The sequence below is a fragment of the Heterodontus francisci genome, unplaced genomic scaffold (assembly GCF_036365525.1).
Source record: "Heterodontus francisci isolate sHetFra1 unplaced genomic scaffold, sHetFra1.hap1 HAP1_SCAFFOLD_75, whole genome shotgun sequence".
NCBI lineage: Eukaryota > Metazoa > Chordata > Chondrichthyes > Heterodontiformes > Heterodontidae > Heterodontus > Heterodontus francisci.
Window position 1 is genome coordinate 3,123,830 of NW_027141820.1, and position 24,850 is coordinate 3,148,679.

Genomic DNA, 24,850 nt, shown 5'->3' on the forward strand with positions numbered 1-24,850 from the left:
GTCAACACATTCCCCTGGTTTATGATGCTGGAACATTCCTCACACAGAAATGATTCAACCCAATGACAAACATTCTTACAGCTGATAATTTATGCTACTGATTTAAGGGCTGTCTCATGTGGTTACCGAGTGATGATGAGAAGATATTAAACTTTGTTCTATTCAATCTAGCTGTGATGAAGTTTGAATTTTTCTACCTGTTATAAACAGTATTTGAAGGGTCTCGGTAACAATGTTCAGTGTTGATGAGAGTGGGGTCTGGGTGAGAAGCTGCTGAGTGTGACAGGGTCAGGACTGGATGCAGGAAGTTCTCTGACAGTCTCCCTCTATCTCTCTAATGGATTTGAGTTGATTTACGACTGGTAGCTTTTATTTTCCTTTTCTTATTTAGAGATACAGCACTGAAACAGGCCCTTCAGCCCACCGAGTCTGTGCCAACCAGCAACCACCCATTTATACTAATCCTACATTAATCCCATATTCTCTACCACATCCCCACCATTCTCCTACCACGTACCTACACAAGGGACAATTTACAATGGCCAATTTATCTATCAACCTGCAAGTCTTTTGGAGGTGGAAAGAAACCTGAGCACCCGGCGGAAACCCACACAGACACAGGGAGAACTTGCAAACTCCACACAGGCAGTACCCAGAACTGAATCCTGGTCGCTGGAGCTGTGAGGCTGTGGTGCTAACCATTGCGCCATTGTGCTGCTGTTGGTGTTTTGATAAATGAAGGAAGTTCCCTCCACCCATTTTTTTTGGACAGACAGTGTGGTGTAAGGATGTAAAGGGTTAATGCTGAAGATAGTGGGATCAACCCCTCCCACTGTCAGAGTGATGATGTAACAGTCACATGAGATGAAGTTTGGGAGAAGAGAGAGCAGCACCAAGGATATTGTGTAAATTAGAAAAGAGTTCTTAGTTCTTTCAGCAGGAACTGTGTCCAGAAAATATCGAGAACCTCACAATTTTATTATTCAGGAATAGGAACACAGATATTAATTCCAAGTGACATTTCTGGGACCAATTAACAAAAAAAGTAGAGAATAATATTGCTCACTGATTGAAATCCCCCAGTGAGGAGACAGTTAAACAGGTGATCTGTTGGGGCATCCTTCGATCCAAGGTTTCAGCAACATTTAATCTCCATTTTTGGTGAAATTCTCTGTTATTTGCAATTTTTTTTATCAGCTTTGATGGGCGAGTGAAATAACTGAAAAAATTGAACAGTTCCATCCTTTCTTTTCTTCCTTCTTCTCTTCTTTCCATCAGTTTCTCTTTTCTGTCCCAGATCAATATAATGATGAGTATCCCAATTTAATCTGCTGTTTCTGGTGTTTTATCCATTCCAATTAAAATTTCAACATTCCAATCAAATCTATTTGTTATTCCACAGTGTCTCTCCATGTGTTTTATTCTGTTGTATTCTCTCACAGTCTGTTTGATGATCAATGTTACATCTCACTCTCTGTTCTGGTGAAGATCAGAAGCAGTGATATCTGTTTACACCACCCGACAAGTCGGCCTGAGGCTGTGCCTCGCTGATCATGTGGAGTTAAAGCAATTCTTCCAGTCAGTTAGTTCAGTTTTCATTTCATGACAAATTCGGTCATCATGACTTTGTCAGTGACCTAATGGTTCAGGTGTCTGAGTGATGTTAATCATGATGTGATGGAATGATTGTATGTTCCAGTCTTTCCGTGGTGGGTTTTCACACTGAGTAGAAACGTGTTGGACATGGTCTGGAAATGTTTCACACCGCTCCATTCCCAACTTCATTTACTGACAGAAGATATATTTCCATCATTACACAGCTGGCTGCACAGCCAGAAGCTGTGCTGAAGGTGACAGCTATGTTTGTTCAACTGACAAGGTGGCCGAGAGGTTAAGGCGATGGACTGCTAATCCATTGTGCTTTGCACGCGTGGGTTCGAATCCCATTCTTGTCGCTAGTTTATGAACTGTGCAGCGTATTGTTTATGTGTCAAGTCAGCCTCGAAACCTGTTCTTGTCAATGTCCAGACAGTGATTCGAGAATTGGTTATACTTTATTAAAATTGAGACAGACAATTGGAATTCTTCACCCAAACTGCACTGGTATGAAGATCAAATAGGGATCACGAAACGGAGCAGGATTTTTCCTCCCCTCCTTCCTTCCATCTTTACTTTCTCTGGATTTGCACCAAGTGAAAGACAAATGGGAAAAGCAAATGGCGAGGGAGCAGATGCAGAAAATTATCCTTTGGCAAGAAATGTATTTTCAAATCTTCTTGATAGATTAAGTGAGTGAGCAATGCTTTGGCAGATGGAGTTTAAAATGAGGGGTCATCTACTACCTACTACCAAGATTAGAGTGTTTTTTTGTAAGAGGTGAGATGTTAGAAACGGCGGAGGAGTAGAGACCCGAATACTGAATTAATAAAAGCTAGTGGACTGGTAGAAAATAATGTGAAAAGTGAACAGAATCTGAAAATTGGAACTCATGTTGCAGTGATATAAAGCTCTGTGCTCCTGAAGTAAATGTCCAAGCCCAGATTATGGGGAATCTGTGGAGAGTGATTTGGCTTTTATTCATTCTTGGGTGTGAGTATCGCTGGCAAGGCTGGCATTTATTGCCCATCCCTAATTGCCCTTGAGAATGTGGTGGGGAGCTGCCTTCTTGAACTGCTGCAGTCAATGTGGTGTAGGAACACCCACAGTGCTATTGTGGAGGGAGTTCCAGGATTTTGACCCAGCAACAGTGAAGAAATGGTGATATAGTTCCAAGTCATGATGGTGAGTGACTTGGAGGTGAACCTGCAGGTGGTGGTGTTCCCATGCATCTGCTGCCCTTGTCCTTCGAGGTGCTAGTGGTCACGAGTTTGGAAGGTGCTGTTGAAGGATACTTGCTGCAGTGCATATGGAGATGGTACACACTGCAGCCACTGTTTACAGGTTTTGGAGGGATTGAATGTTTAAGGTGGCGTGTTAGGTGCCGATCAAGTGCGCTGCTTTGTCCTGGATGGTGTTGAGCTTCTTGAGTGTTGTTGAGTGGGATGTATTCCATCACACTCCTGACTTGTGCCTTGTAGATGGTGGACAGGATTTGGGGTGTCAGGAGGTGAGATACTTGCTGCAGAATTCGTAATCTCTGACCTGCGCTTATAGCCACAGCATAGATGTGACTGGTCTAGTTACGTTTCTGGTCAAGATGTTGATGGTGGGGGATTTAACGATGATAATGCTTCTGAATATCAAAAGGTAGATTTTTTTTCTCTCTCATTGGAGATGTTCACTGCTTGGCACTTGTGTGGCCAGAAGGTTGCTTGTCACTTATCAGCTCAAGCCTGAATGTTGTTCAGGTCTTGCTGCTTGCAGGCACAGACTGCTTCAGTATCTGAAGAGTTGTGAGTCATCATCTAACATTCCCACTTCTGACTTATGTTGAAGAGAAAGTCGTCAATGAAACAGCTGGGATGTTTGGGTCTAGGACACGACCCTGAGAAACTCTTGAGGCAATGTCTTGGGCTGAGATGATTGGCCTCCACGAACCACAACATCTTGTTTTGGGCAAGGTATGACTTCAACAAGTGGAGAGTTTTCCCCCTGATTCCCATTGACTTCAATTTTGCTGGGGATCCTTGATGCCACACTCACTCAAGGGTAATCACTCTCACCTCTCCTCTGGAATTCCACTCTTTCGTCTCTGCTTGGACCAACCTGCAATGAGATCATACGAACATAAAATCAGAAGAACTAATAGCAGGAGTAGGCCATTTGGCCCCTCGAGCTTGCTCCGCCATTCAATAAGATCATGGCTGACCTGATCATGACCTCAACCCCACTTTCTTGCCTGCCCACCTAACCCTTGGCTCTCTTGTAGGTATAAGTCTTGAAGACATTCAATGACCCAGCCTCCACTGCTCTCTGCCGTAAAGAATTCCAAAGATTAATGACCCTCTGAGAGAAGAAATTCCTTTTTAAATGAAAAACCCCTAATTCTGAAACTGTGTCCCCTAGTTCTAGATTCCACCACGAGAGGAAACATCCTCTCAGCATCTACCCTGTCAAGCCCCCTCAGAATCTTATATGTCTCAATACGTTCACCTTTCATTTTTCTCAACTACAATGAGTATCAGTCCATCCTGCTCAGCTTTCCTCATAGGACCACACCTTCATCACAGGAATCAATCCAATGAACCTTCTCTCAACTGCCTCCAATGCAAGTATATCCCTCCTTAAATAAAGAGACAAAAACTGTACACAATACTCCAGGTGTGGTTTCACCAGCACCATGTACATTTGTAGCAAGACTTCTCTACTTTTATGCTCCATCCCCCTTGCAATAAAGGGTAACATTCCATTTGCCTTCCTAATTATTTGCTGTACCTGCATGGTAACTTTTTGTGATTCATGTACGAGGATACCCAGATCCTTCTACACCGCAGCATTCTGTAATCTCTCACAATTTAAATAATATTTTCCTTTTCTATTCTTCCTACCAAAGTGGATAACCTCACATTTTCCAATATTCTCCTCTATCTGCCAAATTATTTCCTGGAGCTGAGAGACCCTGGCAGAACCTAAACTGAGCATCAATGATCAGATTATTGCTGCATGTGTGGTGCTTGATAGCACTTTTGGTGACATCTTCCATCACTTTGCTGATGATTGATAGTCGACTGATGGGGTGGCAATTGGTCAGATTGGATTTGTCCTGCATTTTTTTTATGGAGAGGGCACACTTGGACAATTTTCCACATTGTCAAGTAGATACCTGTGTTGTAGCTCTACTGGAACAGCTTGGCTGAGGGTGCAGCTAGTTCTGGAGCACAAGTCTTCGGTACTAGAGCCGGAATGTTGTTAGGGCCCATAGTCTTTGCTGTATCGAGTGCCTTCAGCTGTTTCTTGCCATTATGTGGAGTGAAGCAAATTGGCTGAAAACTGGAAGCTGTGATGCTGGGGACCTCAAGAGGCCGAGATGAATCATCCACTGAGCAATTTCTGACTGAAGATGGTTTCAAATGCTTCAGCTTCACCTTTTGCACTGACGTGCTCGGCTCCACCAACATTGAGGATAGGAATGTTTTTGGGCCCTCCTCATCTGGTTCGTTATTTAATTGTCCACCACCATTCATGACTGGATACCTAGTTTCTCAGGGCAGTGTCCGAGGCCCAACCATCCTCAGCTGTTTCATTGATGGCTTTCTCTTCAACATAAGTCAGAAGTGGGGCCTGGGATAGTGAGGAGAGAGGAGGTAAATGGGCAGGTATTACACCTCCTGCGATTGCAGGGGAAGGTGCCATGGGATGGGGACGAGGTGGTGGAGGTAATGGAGGAGTGGACCAGGTTGTCGCGGAGGGAACGATCCCTTCGGAATGCTGACAGGGAAAGGGAGGGGAAGATGCGTTTGGTAGTGGCATCACGCTGGAGGTGGCAAAAATGGCAGAGGATGATCCTTTGGATATGGAGGCTGATGGGGTGGAAAGTGAGGACAAGGGGAACCCGTTCACGGTTCTGGGAGGGAGTGGAAGGGTTGAGGGCAGAAGTACGGGAAATGGGCCGGACACGGTTGAGGGCCCTGTCAACAACAGTGGGGGGGATTCCACGGTTGAGGAAAAAGGAGGTCATACCAGAAGCACCGTCATGGAAGGTAGCATCATCAGAGCAGCTGAGTCGAAGACGAAGAAACCTGGAGAATGGAATGGAGTCCTTACAGGAGGTAGGGTGTGAAGAAGTGTAGTCGAGGTAGCTGTGGGAGTCGGTGGACTTATAATGGATATTGGGAGACAACCTATTCCCAGAGATGGAGACAGAGAAGTCGAGGAAGGGAAGGGAAGTGTCAGAGATGGACCACGTATGGGTGAGAGAAGGGTGGAAATTGGAAGCAAAGTTGATAAAGTTTTCCAGTTCGGGGCGGGAGCAGGAAACGGCACCGATACAGTCATCAATGTACCGGAAAAAGAGTTGGGGGAGGGGGCCTGAGTAGGGCTGGAACAAAGAATGCTCGACATATCCCACAAAAAGACAGGCATAACTAGGACCCATGCGGGTACCCATAGCGACACCTTTTACTTGAAGGAAGTGCGTGGAGTTGAAGGAGAAGTTGTTCAATGTGAGAACAAGTTCAGCCAGGCGGAGGAGGGTGGTGGTGGATGGGGACTGGTTGGGCCTCTGTTCCAGGAAGAAGCGGAGAGCCCTCAAACCATCCTGGCGGGGGATGGAGGTGCAGCGCGATTGGACGTCCATAGTGAAGAGGAGGCGGTTGGGACCAGGAAACTGGAAATTGTCAAAATGACGTAAGGCGTCAGAAGAGTCATGGATGTAGTTGGGAAGAGACTGGACCAGCGGAGAAAAGATAGAGTCAAGAAAGGAAGAAATAAGTTCAGTGGGGCAGGAGCAGGCTGACACAATGGGTCTGCCGGGACGTACCAGTTTGTGGATTGTGGGAAGGAGGTAGAAGCTGGCTGTCCGGGGTTGCGGGACGATGAGGTTGGAAGCTGAAGAGGGAAGCTCTCCAGAGGAGATGAGGTCAGTGACAGTCCTTTGGACGGTGGCTTGATGTTCGGTGATGGGGTCATGGTCCAGAGGGAGGTAGGAAGAAGTGTCTGTGAGTCGGCGCTGAGCCTCTGCAAGGTAGAGGTCGGTACGCCATACAACAACAGCACCACCATTGTCTGCAGGTTTGATGACAATGTCGGGGTTGGACCTGAGAGAACGGAGTGCCTCAAGATCAGAGGGGGACAGGTTAGAGTGAATGAGGGGGGCAAAGAAATTGAGATGACAAATGTCTAGCCGACAGTTTTCAATGAAGAGATCAAGAGCGGGTAAGTGGCCAGGGGGAGGGGTCCAAGTAGAGGGAGAATGCTGGAGGTGGGTGAATGGGTCTGCTGGTCGGGAGGAGGACTCCTGGTCAAAGAAGTGAGCCTGGAGGTGGAGAAATATTTTCTAGATACAGCCCGAGGGGATTTCCATGGATCCAGTCCCTCACTTCACCTTGGTGGGGGTACCTTACACAGTGGTCTTCCCCAGTGAACCTTTGCAGCGGCTGCCCCAAGATGTAGTGCGTCCCTCAGCACGTAGTCTTGGACCTTGGAATGTGCCAGTCTGCAACATTAGGTCGTGGACAACTCTTTGCGCTGGAAGACCAGCAAGTTTCGGGCAGAACAAAGGGCGTCTTTCACCCAATTGATAGTCCTTCAGCAGCAGTTGATGTTCATCTCGGTGTGCATCCCTGAGAACAGCCTGTAGAGCACAGACTCCTGTGTTACACAGCTGCTTGGGATGAACCGCGATAAAAACCACTGCATCTTTTTCGACACCTGCTTTGCAAAGACAGACAGGGCAGTCCTCTCTCCTCTGTCTTGTTTGTTTGCTGTTTTGAACCCTTTGCTGAGTCTATTAGGAAGGATGCAAGCAGAAAGGGGGGGTTATAATCCGAGGCAGTGGAGTCACTCAGGTTAAAACTTCCCTGTACCTGGATGACGTCGCCGTCTTTTGCTCGGATCTGCTGTCCGTTCGCAGACTGATCAGCATCTGCGACCAGTTCGAACTCGCCTCGGGAGCCAAAGTTAACCACGGCAAGTGCGAGTCCATGTTCTTTGGGAACTGGGCTGACCGATCCTTTGTCCCCTTCACCATCAGGTCAGACTACCTGACGGTGCTGGGGTTATGGTTCGGAAGGGACGGGGCGTGCACCAAAACCTGGAAGTAGCGAGTAGCCAGGATACACCATAAGCTGAGCATGTGGGAGCAGCGATCTCTCTCCATTGTGGGTAAGAACCTGGTGATCAGGTGCGAGGCGCTCACGTTGCTGTACGTGGTGCAGGTCTGGCCCAAACGCCACTCCTGTGCTGTGGCGATCACCCGAGCCATTTTCCGCTTCATATGGGGTTCCAAAATGGACCAGGTCTGGAGGGACATAATGTTCAAACCCCTGGATAAGGGCGGGAAAAATGTACCCAACGTCGCCCTCATCCTGATGACTACCTTCGTGTGCAGCTGCATCAAGCTGTGCGCAGATTCCCAGTACACAATCTCCAAGTGTCACTCCGTGCTGAGGTTCTATCTGTCCCCAGCGTTGTGAAGGATGGGCCTGGTCACATTGCCGCGGAATGCTCCATCCAGTTGGACCGTGCCGTACCACATATCCTTCGTGGGAAAGTTTCTGTGGAAAAACATCTTTGACCACCAATCCTTCAGGTAGTTGTCTGCACGGAATGTCCTCAAGGCCCTACAGGAAAAGGAGATGGTGGATCCAGTCGGATGGTTCCCCGAGCAAACTTCCAAAGTCATTTGGCGGAATGCCTCATCACCAGAACTTTCAAACAAGCACCATGATGAAACTTGGCTGGTGGTGAGAAGAGCCCTCCCCATCAGATCCTTCCTGCACGCCCGAAGTCTCACCCCCTCCGCACAATGCCCTCGAGGTGGCTGTGGTGGGGAAGAGACAGTTGCCCACCTCTTTCTCTGAATTGCCTCCAATGCAAGTATATCCCTCCTTAAATAAGGAGACCAAAACTGTACACAGTACTCCAGGTGTGGTTTCACCAACACCCTGTACATTTGTAGCAAGACTTCTCTCCTTTTATACTCCATTCCCCTTTGTAACAAAGGGTAACATTCCATTTGCCTTCCTAATTATTTGCTCTAGCTGCATGCTAACTTTTTGTGATTCATGTACGAAGACACCCAGATCCTTCTATACCACAGCATTCTGTAGTCTCTCGCAATTTAAATAATATTTAATTTATCTGTTCTTACTACCAAAGTGAATAACCTCACATTTTCCCACATTATACTCCAGCTTCCAAATGTTTGCCTGGATCCGAGAGGCCGTGGCGGAATCTAAACTGAGCATCGATGAGCAGTTTATTGCTAAATGCGTGGTGATTGATATCACTGTTGATGACATCTTCCATCACTTTGCTGATGATTGATAGCAGACTGATGGGGCGGTAATTGGTCAGATTGGATTTGTCCTGCTTTTTTTTATGGACAGGGCACACCTGGGCAATTTTCCACATTGTCGAGTAGCTGTTTGAGTTGTAGCTCAAAAAAAAATTATCTTAACAAATTATCGGCTGTAAGCACGTTTGTCATCAGGTTGAATAATTTCTGTGTGAGGAATGTTCCAGCATCATAAACCAGGGGAACGTGCTGACTGAGCTGTGTCTTCATCTCTTCTGGGCAGTCGGACAGTTCACCCTTCATTCTGCTCTGATTTACTTTCCCAAAGCGGATCGACAGATTCTCACATCTGGAGACTGGGTTTTCTTGTTAGGTTCCTTTCGATTTTTCTTGCTCCTGAATGATAATATATGCCAACCTTGGATCAACCTTGCGTTGTGTCCCAGTCTTGGTTAAGAGCGACACATAACGGCACCAACACTCTGAAACAAACAACACAGTCACACTTTCCTTCAGTGAGATTAATGTTGAGGCGGTTTCCAAGTCGAATGCAATTGTGAACAAATTTCTCACGAAGAAATTGTGGGTGATTTGAGTATTTGCACTGAATTTCTGTGCAAGGAGTGGCAGTTTCAAACAGCCATTCCGAAATCACTTCCTTCACAAAGACAAAGACTGTGCTGTCTTAACGTGTCACTCAACTTCACAAACAAATTTGAACTCGAAGTTCAGGAGAAGACAGAGTGGTGAATGATTGATCGTGTAATCTTTGGATGAGAAAAGATACTAAACATACAAAATCCAACATTTGAGCTAGCGTGTAAGATTGATCTTTCCATGGAGATGATCACTGGAATACTGGAACAGGCCCAAGACAGAAATGTTGACATGAGAGCAGGGGGTAGTGTTGAAACGGCAAGGAACCAGAAGCTCGGGGTCATGCTTTCGGACTGAGCAGAGGTGTTCGACATAATCTGCGTTTGGTCTCCCCAATTTGGAGGAGACTGCAATGTGAGCAGCGAATACAGTACACTAAATTGAAAGACGTACAAGTAAATCGCTGCTTCACCTGAAAGGAGTGTTTGGGCTTTAAATAATGAGCAGAGAGGAGGGAAAAGGGTAGGTGTTATATCTCCTGCGATTGCATGAGAAGGTGCCTTGGGAAGGGGATGAGGTGTCAGGGATAATGGAGGAGTGGACCAAGGTGTCGTGGAGGGAACGATCCCTTCGGAATGCTGACAGGGGAGGGAAGGATGCGTTTGGTGGTGGCATCACGCTGGAGGTGGTGGAAATGGTGGAGGATGATCCTTTGGATGTGGAGGCAGGTGGGGTGGAAAGTGAGGACAAGGGGAACCCTGTCGCAGTTCTGGGAGGGAGGGGAAGGGGGAAGGCAGAGGTTGAGAGTCCTGTCAACTACACTGGGACGGGGGGGGAGGGGGGAGGACAGAGGTTGTGGGTCCTGTCAACTACACTGGGACGGGGGTGGGGGGGTGCCGTTGAAATCTGGTGATGTTGTTGAATTTAATTTCAAACTCTCCTTGAACTCTCTGCCGATGAAGACTGAAAAAGGGAAGAACAACGACACAAGGGTCTCAAATCCAAGACCGTGAGATTAAAAGTCTCATGCTCTGCCAACTGAGCTAACAAGGCCTGATACAGTACTTCTACTCTGATACAGTAAATCCACTTACAGAAGCGTGAGATGCTGGCTCTCCCCGGAGCAATCTAGTCAGTTCCACTCAGCAGCTCGATCCCTTTCCTCCTGCAAGTTTCTTTCCTTCTAGTATCCATCCAATTTCCTTTTCAAATCATTGATTGTCTCTGCTTCCACCACACTCGTGGGCCAAGACATTACCACCCACAACATAAAACATTCCACCTCATCAAGGATGGGAAATACTTACATCTTCTATATTTGCTTATTCTCTATTTCTATGAGAATAGACTGGCAGTCAACATGAAAGGAAACCCAAAAATCTTCGAGCAGCATGTAAATGATAAGTGGGTAGTAAGAGGTTGAGTCGGGCCTATTAGGGACAAAAAGGATAATATAAGCTTAGAGGTGCAGGGCAATGTTAATCTACTTAATGAGTACTTTGCATCAGTGATCACTAAGGAAGTGGAATTTGACAAAATATCAGTTGAAGTGAAGAAAGTAGAGGCAATGGAGAGAGTACAAATTATGAGAGGGAGGTACTAAAAAGGCTGGCTGTGCTTAGGGAAGATAAATCACCTGGTCCGGATGGCTCACATCCCAGGTTGTGAAAGGAAATGCGGATGCAGATAACGCAAGGGCTTGCTATAATCTTCCAATCTTCCCTGGATACGGGGGAGGTGCCAGAGGATTAAACAGTGGCAAATGCGACACCCTTATTCAAGAAAGGGTGTAAGGACAGTCCGGGTAACTACAGGCTAGTTAGATTAACAGCAGCGGTGGGTAAGGTTTTAGAAAGAATAATCAGGGTAAAAAATCAACAGTCACTTGGAGAGGTTCGAGTTAATTAAGGAGAGTGAGCATGGATTTATAAATGGGAGTTCATGCTTGACTAATCAAACTGCATTTTTTGATGAACTAACAGAGCAGGTTGATGAAGGGAATGCAGTGGATGTTGTTTATATGGATTTTAAGGAAGCGTTTTACAAGGTACCACATAAAAGGGCGGTTAACAAAATTGAGGTTCGTGGTATAGGAGGGTCAGTGTCCAATTGGATAGAAAATTGGTTTAAGGACAGAAAACAGCGAGTCTTATTAAATGGTTCTTTGTCAGACTGGAGGATAGTCGACAGTGGTGTTCCCCAAGGGTCAGTGCTAGAACCACTGCTTTTTCTGCTCAAGGTAATTGACTTGGATCTTGGAATACAGAGTAGAATCTCAAAATATGCCGATGACACCAAACTTGGAGGAGCGGCAAACAGTGAGGATGATATCAACTGCCTGCAACAGGACAGTGATAGGCTAGCAGAATGGGCAGACAGGTGGCAGATGGAATTTAATAGTAACAAGTGTGAGGTGATGTATTTTGGCATAAGGAATAGGGAGAGGCAATATATACTTAATGGCACAGTTCTAAAGAGTGTGCTGGAATATAGGGACTTGGGGTTCATGTGCATCAATCTTTGAAGGTGGAAAGTCATATTGCGAGAGTGGTTCGCAAAGCATATGGGATCTTGGGCTTTATAAATAGAGGCATTGAGTACAAAAGCAGGGAAGTTATGCTGAACCATTATAAAACTCTGGTTAGGCCCCAATTGGAGTGTTGCTTCCAGTTCTGCTCAGCAGACTTTAGAAAGAATGTGAGGGTCCTTGAGAGGACGCAGAGGCGATTTACCAGAATGGATCCAGGGATGGGGGATTTTAGTTACAATGTTAGGTTGGAAAAGCTAGGATTATTCTGCTTATATCAAAGGAGATTAGTGGAGAATTGATAGAGGTGTAAAACACCTCTAGAGAACTGGCCATCCTGGACTGGGTATTGTGTAATGAGAAAGGATTAGTTAATAATCTTGTTGTGTGGGGTCCCTTGGGGAAGTGCGCCCATAATATGATAAAATTCTTCATTAAGATGGAGAGTGAGAGAGTTGATTCCGAGACTCGGGTCCTGAATCTAAACAAAGGAAACTATGAAGGTATGAGGCGGGAGTTGGCTATGATAGATTGGGGAACGTTACTTAAAGGGTTGACAGTGGATAGGCAATGGCTAGCATTTAAAGAGCGCATGGATGAATTACAACAATTGTTCATTCCTGTCTGTGCAAAAGTAAAACAGGAAGGGTGGCTCAACTGTGGCTTACAAAAGAAATTAAGGAAAGTATTAGATCCAAGGAGGAGAAATATAAAATGGTCAGAACAAGCAGCAAACCTGAAGATTGTGAGCAGTTTGGAATTTAGCAGAGGAGGACAAAAGGATTGATTAAGAAGGGGGAAATAGAGTATGAGAGTAAGCTAGCAAAGAACATAAAAACTGACTGTAAAACCTTCTATAGATATTTGTAGAGTAAAAGATTAGTGAAGACAAATGTGGGCCCCTTACAGTCAGAAACGGGGGAATTTATAATGGGGAACAAAGAAATGGCAGACCAATTAAATACATACTTTGGATCTGTCTTCAGAAAGGAGGATACAAATTATCTCCCAGAAATGTTGCGGAACATAGGGTCTAGTGAGAAGGAGGAACTGTATGAAATCAATATTAGTAGGGAATGTTTGGGAAATTGATGGGATTGAAGGCCGATAAATCCCCAGGGCCTGATAATCTACATCCCAGAGTAATTAAGGAAGTATCCCTTGAAATAGCAGATGCATTTCTGGTCTTTTTTCAAAATTCTATCGACTCTGGAACCGTTCCAATGGATTGGACGGTAGTTAATGTAACTCCGCTATTTTAAAAAAGAGGCAGAAAGAAAACAGCGAATTATATACCGGTTAGCCTGACATCAGTCGTGGGGAAAATGCTGGAGTCCATTATAAAAGATGTAATAGCAGAGTGCAATAATAACTCGTCTCCACTCCCAGTATTTCTAAATCCCACACATTCACTATAATGTGAACAATTATTTCCTGTTGTGTCTCTCTCAGATTTGTAAACTTCACTGTATTGGAGTGAGGTGACATCTACTGGCGGGAAGCCAGAACTGCAATCAAGTAGCAGAAACTCCACAGTCTGTCAGGGTTAAAGAAACATTGCAATGTGAAGTGGTTTGATTGGGTAGATGGAGACATGATTCTTCTTGTGGTGGTGTCTGAAGCAAAGGCCAGAAATACAAAATTGTCATTAATAAAAGAAATGAGGAATTCATGAAAAATGTATTAACGTAGTGAATGGTTAGAATGTGGATAGAATAGAAAGTGAGATTGGATGGACAGAAGCAGTCTGAAAGGATGGCTGAAACAAATGGTGAGTGCCCTGAAACATTAACTGTGTTTCTCACAGCACAGATGCTGCCAGAGCTGCTGAACATTTCCAGCACTTTCTGTTTTTATTTCAGCATTGCAGGATGTTGCTTTGATCTGAAAAAAAATGGATGATTGGCTGGGAGGTTCCAGTGAAATTCCACAGCAGCTAATAAAGCTTGAATTGTCAGTGGCTCGTTGGTCTAGGGGTATGATTCTCGCTTAGGGAGTATGGTTAATTAACATGCGAGAGATCCCGGGTTCAAGTCCCGGACGAGCCCTGGTCTGCAGGCATTTTTAGATTAAGGTTATCTATTGGTTTCAGCCTTGCAGAAGTTGGAATTGACTTCCATCCGGAGCTGGCTTGAGGACCAGACAACTGGATTCAAAGAGCTTGTCGACAAAATTGCAATTAACTGAATGTCCAGATAGCCAATTGGGAATACAAAGTTGTTGCTGTAATTGTGACCTGACTCCAAAAACAACAGGACTGGGTTCTGGACTGGAATGGAATGGAATTCTTCAGTGTTTCTGTTGTTTGGCTTGCATTGACTCATCGATTTTCTTGTTTTTCACTTTGTCGATGCCTTTGAATAATTGTGGATCCTTCTTCAGGGTGTCTTCTTTCACCAGGTAGTTCTGACCTCCGATGATGTTGATTGTAATCAGCTTCAATTCGCTGATAGTTTTGGAAGTGAGCAGATTTCCTTTGCTTGAGTCTACAACATGGAACTCAGTCTGACATGTGGACCCATGGGAGGATTTGAATGCCATCCCTGCGTTGGAGTTGCATCCATCCAATAAGAGACCGAGTTGAAGTGACAGTTCTGTCAGTCGAATATGAGACTTTTAATGGCAGGGTTGTGAGTTTGATTGCCATTCTGTTTTTCCCTTTTTTAAGGCTTCATGAGCAGAGAGTACAGGGAGTGTTTGAAATGAGCAAGTCTCGCTTTGATTCAGGACTCTTACCTCTCAGCAGCATCTCACTATGAAAGATTGAATTTGATCTCATTTCATTCTCAGCTCGGGGTCTGTGCGGCTCAGTGGGACTTCTGGCTGTCTCCCGCTTCACAATCCATCAGTACTGAGAAAGCAATGGGGAATATTACTCACATGTTGTGTTCTTTAATTTTTTGGAAAACTTGAATGTATGTATTTTCTTCCAAAACAAGGACACCAAGCGTCTGTTAATGTAGGGATGAAATAGCTCAGTTGGGAGAGCGTTAGACTGAAGATCTAAAGGTCCCGGGTTCAATCCCGGGTTTCAGCAATTTCGCTTCCTTATGTGTCCCTTGCCTTGGTTCTGATTTTCCAGTTGCACAATTTACTTTGAGATTATTTACCAAGCACCAGTGGATTGAATTTGAGAAACAACACAGAATCATTTGCAACATAGAAGGTGGTCATTTGGCCTATCATGTCCATGCTGGCTCTCCCCGGAGCAATCTCGTCAGTTCCACTCACCAGCTCGATCCCTTTCCTCCTGCAAGTTTCTTTCCTTCAAGTATCCATCCAATTTCCTTTTCAAATCATTGTTTGTCTCTGCTTCCACCACACTCGTGCGCCAAGACATTACCACCCACAACATAAAAAATTTCACCTCATCAAGGATGGGAAATACTTACATCTTCTATATTTGCTTATTCTCTATTTCTATGAGAATAGACTGGCAGTCAACATGAAAGGAAACCCAAAAATCTTCGAGCAGCATGTAAATGATAAGTGGGTAGTAAGAGGTTGAGTCGGGCCTATTAGGGTCAAAAAGGATAATATAAGCTTAGAGGTGCAGGGCAATGTTAATCTACTTAATGAGTACTTTGCATCAGTGATCACTGAGGAAGTGGAATTTGACAAAATATGAGTTGAAGTGAAGAAAGTAGAGGCAATGGAGAGAGTACAAATTAGGAGAGGGAGGTACTAAAAAGGCTGGCTGTGCTTAGGGAAGATAAATCACCTGGTCCGGATGGCTCACATCCCAGGTTGCGAAAGGAAATGCGGATGCAGATAACGGAAGGGCTTGCTATAATCTTCCAATCTTCCCTGGATACGGGGGAGGTGCCAGAGGATTAAACAGTGGCAAATGCGACACCCTTATTCAAGAAAGGGTGTAAAGACAGTCCGGGTAACTACAGGCTAGTTAGATTAACAGCAGCGGTGGGTAAGGTTTTAGAAAGAATAATCAGGGTAAAAAATCAACAGTCACTTGGAGAGGTTCGAGTTAATTAAGGAGAGTGAGCATGGATTTATAAATGGGAGTTCATGCTTGACTAATCTAACTGCATTTTTTGATGAACTTACAGAGCAGGTTGATGAAGGGAATGCAGTGGATGTTGTTTATATGGATTTTAAGGAAGCGTTTGACAAGGTACCACATAAAAGGGCGGTTAACAAAATTGAGGTTCGTGGTATAGGAGGGTCAGTGTCCAATTGGATAGATAATTGGTTTAAGGACAGAAAACAGCGAGTCTTATTAAATGGTTCTTTGTCAGACTGGAGGATAGTCGACAGTGGTGTTCCCCAAGGGTCAGTGCTAGAACCACTGCTTTTTTTGCTCAAGGTAATTGACTTGGATCTTGGAATACAGAGTAGAATCTCAAAATATCCCGATGACAACAAACTTGGAGGAGCGGCAAACAGTGAGGATGATATGAACTGCCTGCAACAGGACAGTGATAGGCTAGCGGAATGGGCAGACAGGTGGCAGATGGAATTTAATAGTGACAAGTGTGAGGTGATGTATTTTGGCATAAGGAATAGGGAGAGGCAATATATACTTAATGGCACAGTTCTAAAGAGTGTACTGGAATAGAGGGACTTGGGGTTCATGTGCATCAAGCTTTGAAGGTGGCAAGTCATATTGCGAGAGTGGTTCGCAAAGCATATGGGATCTTGGGCTTTATAAATAGAGGCATTGAGTACAAAAGCAGGGAAGTTATGCTGAACCATTATAAAACTCTGGTAAGGCCCCAATTGGAGTGTTGCTTCCAGTTCTGCTCAGCAGACTTTAGAAAGAATGTGAGGGTCCTTGAGAGGACGCAGAGGCGATTTACCAGAATGGATCCAGGGATGGGGGATTTTAGTTACAAGGTTAGGTTGGAAAAGCTAAGATTATTCTGCCTATATCAAAGGAGATTGAGTGGAGAATTGATAGAGGTGTAAAACACCTCTAGAGAACTGGCCATCCTGGACTGGGTATTGTGTAATGAGAAAGGATTAGTTAACAATCTTGTTGTGTGGGGTCCCTTGGGGAAGTGCGCCCATAATATGATAAAATTCTTCATTAAGATGGAGAGTGAGAGATTTGATTCCGAGACTCGGGTCCTGAATCTAAACAAAGGAAACTATGAAGGTATGAGGCGGGAGTTGGCTATGATAGATTGGGGAACGTTACTTAAAGGGTTGACAGTGGATAGGCAATGGCTAGCATTTAAAGAGCGCATGGATGAATTACAACAATTGTTCATTCCTGTCTGTGCAAAAGTAAAACAGGAAGGGTGGCTCAACTGTGGCTTACAAAAGAAATTAAGGAAAGTATTAGATCCAAGGAGGAGAAATATAAAATGGCCAGAACAAGCAGCAAACCTGAAGATTGTGAGCAGTTTGGAATTTAGCAGAGGAGGACAAAAGGATTGATTAAGAAGGGGGAAATAGAATATGAGAGTAAGCTAGCAAAGAACATAAAAACTGACTGTCAAAGCTTCTATAGATATGTGTAGAGAAAAAGGTTAGTGAAGGCAAATGTGGGCCCCTTACAGTCAGAAACGGGGGAATTTATAATGGGGAACAAAGAAATGGCAGACCAATTAAATACATACTTTGGATCTGTCTTCACTAAGGAGGATACAAATTATCTCCCAGAAATGTTGGGGAACATAGGGTCTAATGAGAAGGAGGAACTGTATGAAATCAGTATTAGTCGGGAATGTTTGGGAAATTGATGGGATTGAAGGCCGATAAATCCCCAGGGCCTGATAATCTACATCCCAGAGTAATTAAGGAAGTGGCCCTTGAAATAGCAGATGCATTTCTGGTCTTTTTTCAAAATTCTATCGACTCTGGAACAGTTCCAATGGATTGGACGGTAGTTAATGTAACTCCGCTATTTAAAAAAAAAGGCAGAAAGAAAACAGCGAATTATATACCGGTTAGCCTGACATCAGTCGTGGGGAAAATGCTGGAGTCCATTATAAAAGATGTAATAGCAGAGTGCAATAATAACTCGTCTCCACTCCTAGTATTTCTAAATCCCACACATTCACGATAATGTGAACAATTATTTCCTGTTGTGTCTCTCTCAGATTTGTAAACTTCACTGTATTGGAGTGAGGTGACATCTACTGGTGGGAAGCAAGAACTGCAATCAAGCAACAGAAACTCCACAGTCTGTCAGGGTTAAAGAAACATTGCAATGTGAGGAAACAGCGAAGTGGTTTGATTGGGTAGATGGAGACACGATTCCACTTGTGCTGGTGTCTGAAGCAAAGGCCAGAAATACAAGATTGTCATTAATAAAAGAAATGAGGAATTCATGAAAAATGTAGTAACGTAGTGAATGATTAGAATGTGGATAGAATAGAAAGTGAGATTGGATGGACAGAAGCAGTCTGAAAGGATGGCTGAAACAAAAGGTGAGTGCCCTGAAACGTTAACTGTGTTTCTCACAGCACAGATGATGCCAGAGCTGCTGAACATTTCCAGCACTTTCTGTTTTTATTTCAGCTTTTGCAGGATGTTGCTTTGATCTGAAAAAAAATGGATGATTGGCTGGGGGGTTCCGGTGAAATTCCACAGCAGCTAATAAAACCTGACCTGTCAGTGGCTCGTTGGTCTAGGGGTATGATTCTCGCTTAGGGAGTATAGTTAATTAACATGCGAGAGATCCCGGGTTCAAGTCCCGGACGAGCCCTGGCCTGCTGGCATTTTTAGATTAAGGTTATCTATTGGTTTCAGCCTTGCAAAAGGTGGAATTGACTTCCATCCGGAGCTGGCATGAGGACCAGACAACTGGATTCAAAGAGCTTGTCGACAAAATTGCAATTAACGAAATGTACTGATAGCCAAGTGGGAAAAAAAGTTGTTGCTGTAATTGTGACCTGCCTCCAAAAACAACAGGACTGGGTTCTGGACTGGAATGGAATGGAATTCTTCAGTGTTTCTGTTGTTTGGCTTGCATTGACTCATCGATTTTCTTGTTCTTCACTTTGTCGATGCCTTTGAATAATTGTGGATCCTTCTTCAGGGTGTCTCCTTTCACCAGGTCGTTCTGACCTCCGATGATGTTGATTGTAATCAGCTTCAATTCGCTGATAGTTTTGGAAGTGAGCAGATTTCCTTTGCTTGAGTCTACAACATGGAACTCAGTCTGACATGTGGACCCATGGGAGGATTTGAATGCCACCCCTGCGTTGGAGTTGTATCCATCCAATAAGAGACCGAGGAGAAGTGACAGTTCTGTCAGTCGAATATGAGACTTTTAATGGCAGGGTTGTGAGTTTGAGTGCCATTCTGTTTTTCCCTTTTTTAAGGCTTCTTGAGCAGAGAGTACAGAGAGTGTTTGAAATGAGCAAGTCTCGCTTTGATTCAGGACTCTTACCTCTCAGCAGCATCTCACTATGAAAGATTGAATTTGATCGGGGTCTGTGCGGCTCAGCGGCACTGCTGGCTGTCTCCCGCTTCACAATCCATCAGTACTGAGAAAGCAATGGGGAATATTACTCACATGTTGTGTTCTTTAATTTTTTGGAAAACTTGAATGTATGTATTTTCTTCCAAAACAAGGACAACAAGCCACTATTAATGTCGGGCTGAAATAGCTCAGTTGGGCGAGCGTTAGACTAAAAATCTAAAGGTCCATGGTTCAATCCTGGGTTTTAGCAATTTTGCTTGCTTATGCGTCCCTTGCCTTGGTTCTGATTTTCCGGTTGCACAATTTACTTTGAAATTATTTACCAAGCACCAGTGGATTGAATTTGAGAAACAACACAGAGTCATTTACACCACAGAAGGTGATCGTTTGGCCTATCACGTCCATGCTGGCTCTCCCCGGAGCAATCTCGTCAGTTCCACTCACCAGCTCGATCCCTTTCCTCCTGCAAGTTTCTTTCCTTCAAGTATCCATCTAATTTCCTTTTCAAATCATTGATTGTCTCTGCTTCCACCACACTCGTGGGCCAAGTCATTACCACCCACAACATAAAAAAGTTCCACCTCATCAAGGATGGTAAACACTTATATCTTCTATACTTGCTTATTCTCTATTTCTATGAGAATAGACTGGCAGTCAACATGAAAGGAAACCCAAAAATCTTCGAGCAGCATGTAAATGATAAGTGGGTAGTAAGAGGTTGAGTCTGGCCTATTAGGGACAAAAAGGATAATATAAGCTTAGAGGTGCAGGGCAATGTTAATCTACTTAATGAGTACTTTATATCAGTGATCACTAAGGAAGTGGAATTTGACAAAATATCAGTTGAAGTGAAGAAAGTAGAGGCAATGGAGAGGGTACAAATTAGGAGAGGGAGGTACTAAAAAGGCTGGCTGTGCTTAGGGAAGATAAATCACCTGGTCCGGATGGCTCACATCCCAGGTTGCGAAAGGAAATGCGGATGCAGATAACGGAAGGGCTTGCTATAATCTTCCAATCTTCCCTGGATACGGGGGAGGTGCCAGAGGATTAAACAGTGGCAAATGCGACACCCTTATTCAAGAAAGGGTGTAAGGACAGTCCGGGTAACTACAGGCTAGTTAGATTAACAGCAGCGGTGGGTAAGGATTTAGAAAGAATAATCAGGGTAAAAAATCAACAGTCACTTGGAGAGGTTCGAGTTAATTAAGGAGAGTGAGCATGGATTTATAAATGGAAGTTGATGCTTGACTAATCTAACTGCATTTTTTGATGAACTAACAGAGCAGGTTGATAAAGGGAATGCAGTGGATGTTGTTTATATGGATTTTAAGGAAGCGTTTGACAAGGTACCACATAAAAGGGCGGTTAACAAAATTGAGGTTCGTGGTATAGGAGGGTCAGTGTCCAATTGGATAGAAAATTGGTTTAAGGACAGAAAACAGCGAGTCTTATTAAATGGTTCTTTGTCAGACTGGAGGATAGTCGACAGTGGTGTTCCCCAAGGGTCAGTGCTAGAACCACTGCTTTTTTTGCTCAAGGTAATTGACTTGGATCTTGGAATACAGAGTAGAATCTCAAAATATCCCGATGACAACAAACTTGGAGGAGCGGCAAACAGTGAGGATGATATGAACTGCCTGCAACAGGACAGTGATAGACTAGCAGAATGGGCAGACAGGTGGCAGATGGAATTTAATAGTGACAAGTGTGAGGTGATGTAAAGGAATAGGGAGAGGCAATATATACTTAATGGCACAGTTCTAAAGAGTGTACTGGAATAGAGGGACTTGGGGTTCATGTGCATCAATCTTTGAAGGTGGCAAGACATATTGCGAGAGTGGTTCGCAAAGCATATGGGATCTTGGGCTTTATAAATAGAGGCATTGAGTACAAAAGCAGGGAAGTTATGCTGAACCATTATAAAACTCTGGTTAGGCCCCAATTGGAGTGTTGCTTCCAGTTCTGCTCAGCAGACATTAGAAAGAATGTGAGGGCCCTTGAGAGGACGCAGAGGCGATTTACCAGAATGGATCCAGGGATGGGGGATTTTAGTTACAAGGTTAGGTTGGAAAAGCTAGGATTATTCTGCCTATATCAAAGGAGATTGAGTGGAGAATTGATAGAGGTGTAATACACCTCTAGAGAACAGGCCATCCTGGACTGGATATTGTGTAATGAGAAAGGATTAGTTAACAATCTTGTTGTGTGGGGTCCCTTGGGGAAGTGCGCCCATAATATGATAAAATTCGTCATTAAGATGGAGAGTGAGAGAGTTGATTCCGAGACTCGGGTCCTGAATCTAAACAAAGGAAACTATGAAGGTATGAGGCGGGAGTTGGCTATGATAGATTGGGGAACGTTACTTAAAGGGTTGACAGTGGATAGGCAATGGCTAGCATTTAAAGAGCGCATGGATGAATTACAACAATTGTTCATTCCTGTCTGTGCAAAAGTAAAACAGGAAGGGTGGCTCAACTGTGGCTTACAAAAGAAATTAAGGAAAGTATTAGATCCAAGGAGGAGAAATATAAAATGGCCAGAACAAGCAGCAAACCTGAAGATTGTGAGCAGTTTGGAATTTAGCAGCGGAGGACAAAAGGATTGATTAAGAAGGGGGAAATAGAGTATGAGAGTAAGCTAGCAAAGAACATAAAAACTGACTGTAAAAGCTTCTATAGATATGTGTAGAGAAAAAGATTAGTGAAGACAAATGTGGGCCACTTACAGTCAGAAACGGGGGAATTTATAATGGGGAACAAAGAAATGGCAGACCAATTAAATACATACTTTGGATCTGTCTTCAGAAAGGAGGATACAAATTATCTCCCAGAAATGTTGGGGAACATAGGGTCTAATGAGAAGGAGGAACTGTATGAAATCAGTATTAGTAGGGAATGTTTGGGAAATTGATGGGATTGAAGGCCGATAAATCCCCAGGGCCAGATAATCTACATCCCAGAGTAATTAAGGAAGTGGCCCTTGAAATAGCAGATGCATTTATGGTCTTTTTTCAAATTTCTATCGACTCTGGAACAGTTCCAATGGATTGGACGGTAGTTAATGTAACTCCGCTATTTAAAAAAAGAGGCAGAAAGAAAACAGCGAATTATATACCGGTTAGCCTGACATCAGTCGTGGGGAAAATGCTGGAGTCCATTATAAAAGATGTAATAGCAGAGTGCAAAAATAACTCGTCTCCACTCCCAGTATTTCTAAATCCCACACATTCACTATAATGTGAACAATTATTTCCTGTTGTGTCTCTCTCAGATTTGTAAAACTTCACTGTATTGGAGTGAGGTGACATCTAGAGCGGGAAGCCAGAAACACAATCAAGCAGCAGAAACTCCACAGTCTGTCAGGGTTAAAGAAACATTGCAATGTGAGGAAACAGCGAAGTGGTTTGATTGGGTAGATGGAGACATGATTCCACTTGTGGTGGTGTCTGAAGCAAAGGCCAGAAATACAAAATTGTCATTAATAAAAGAAGTGAGGAATTCATGAAAAATGTAGTAACGTAGTGAATGATTAGAATGTGGATAGAATAGAAAGTGAGATTGGATGGACAGAAGCAGTCTGAAAGGATGGCTGAAACAAATGGTGAGTGCCCTGAAACATTAACTGTGTTTCTCACAACACAGATGCTGCCAGAGCTGCTGAACATTTCCAGCACTTTCTATTTTTATTTCAGCATTTGCTGGATGTTGCTTTGATCTGAAAAAAAATGGATGATTGGCTGGGGGGGTTCCAGTGAAATTCCACAGCAGCTAATAAAACATGACCTGTCAGTGGCTCGTTGGTCTAGGGGTATGATTCTCGCTGAGGGAGTATGGTTAATTAACATGCGAAAGTTCCCGGGTTCAAGTCCCGGACGAGCCCTGGTCTGCTGGCATTTTTAGATTAAGGTTATCTCTTGGTTTCAGCCTTGCAGAAGGTGGAATTGACTTCCATACGGAGCTGGCTTGAGGACCAGACAACTGGGTTCAAAGAGATTGTCGACAAAATTGCAATTAACTAAATGTACTGATTGCCAAGTGGGAATATAAAGTTGTTGCAGTAATTGAGACCTGACTCCAAAAACAACAGGACTGGGTTCTGGACTGGAATGGAATGGAATTCTTCAGTGTTTCTGTTGTTTGGCTTGCATTGACTCATCGATTTTCTTGTTTTTCACTTTGTCGATGCCTTTGAATAATTGTGGATACTTCTTCAGGGTGTTTCCTTTCACCAGGTAGTTCTGACCTCCGATGATGTTGATTGTAATCAGCTTCAATTCGCTGATAGTTTTGGAAGTGAGCAGATTTCCTTTGCTTGAGTCTACAACATGGAACTCAGTCTGACATGTGGACCCATGGGAGGATTTGAATGCCATCCCTGCGTTGGAGTTGCATCCATCCAATAAGAGACCGAGTAGAAGTGACAGTTCTGTCAGTCGAATATGAGACTTTTAATGGCAGGGTTGTGAGTTTGAGTGCCATTCTGTTTTTCCCTTTTTTAAGGCTTCTTGAGCAGAGAGTACAGGGAGTGTTTGAAATGAGCAAGTTTCGCTTTGATTCAGGACTCTTACCTCTCAGCAGCATCTCACTATGAAAGATTGAATTTGATCTCATTTCATTCTCAGCTCGGGGTCTGTGCGGCTCAGTGGGACTTCTGGCTGTCTCCTGCTTCACAATCCATCAGTACTGAGAAAGCAATGGGGAATATTACTCACATGTTGTGTTCTTTAATTTTTTGGAAAACTTGAATGTATGTATTTTCTTCCAAAACAAGGACACCAAACCACTGTTAATGTAGGGCTGAAATAGCTCAGTTGGGAGAGCGTTAAACTGAAGATTTAAAGATCCCAGGTTCAATCCTGGGTTTCAGCAATTTCGCTTCCTCATGTGTCCCTTGCCTTGGTTCTGATTTTCCAGTTGCACAATTTGCTTTGAGATTATTTACCAAGCTCCAGTGGATTGAATTTGAGAAACAACACAGAATCATTTACAACATCGAAGGTGGTCATTTGGCCTATCACGTCCATGCTGGCTCTCCCCGGAGCAATCTCGTCAGTTCCACTCACCAGCTCGATCCCTTTCCTCCTGCAAGTTTCTTTCCTTCAAGTATCCATCAAATTTCCTTTTCAAACCATTGATTGTCTCCGCTTCCACCACACTCGTGGGCCAAGACATTACCACCCACAACATAAAAAATTCCACCTCATCAAGGATGGGAAATACTTACATCTTCTATATTTGCTTATTCTCTATTTCTATGAGAATAGACTGACAGTCAACATGAAAGGAAACCCAAAAATCTTCGAGCAGCATGTAAATGATAAGTGGGTAGTAAGAGGTTGAGTCGGGCCTATTTGGGAGAAAGAGGATAATATAAGCTTAGAGGTGCAGGGCAATGTTAATCTGCTTAATGAGTACTTTGTATCAGTGATCACTAAGGA

General features: G+C 43.9%; 4 non-coding genes across 4 annotated transcripts; all 4 read left to right on the forward strand.

The window, feature by feature from the left end:
- Positions 1-1,873: 1,873 nt before the first annotated feature.
- trnas-gcu (transfer RNA serine (anticodon GCU)) lies at positions 1,874-1,955 on the forward strand. Its single transcript has one exon. It is a non-coding gene; the product is annotated as a tRNA-Ser (tRNA).
- A 12,024-nt stretch (positions 1,956-13,979) lies between these two features.
- Positions 13,980-14,068, forward strand: trnap-agg (transfer RNA proline (anticodon AGG)). Its single transcript is given in 2 exon segments — positions 13,980-14,015; positions 14,033-14,068. It is a non-coding gene; the product is annotated as a tRNA-Pro (tRNA).
- Positions 14,069-18,604: 4,536 nt separating this feature from the next.
- Positions 18,605-18,693, forward strand: trnap-agg (transfer RNA proline (anticodon AGG)). Its single transcript is given in 2 exon segments — positions 18,605-18,640; positions 18,658-18,693. It is a non-coding gene; the product is annotated as a tRNA-Pro (tRNA).
- An 897-nt stretch (positions 18,694-19,590) lies between these two features.
- Positions 19,591-19,663, forward strand: trnaf-aaa (transfer RNA phenylalanine (anticodon AAA)). Its single transcript has one exon. It is a non-coding gene; the product is annotated as a tRNA-Phe (tRNA).
- Positions 19,664-24,850: the final 5,187 nt, after the last annotated feature.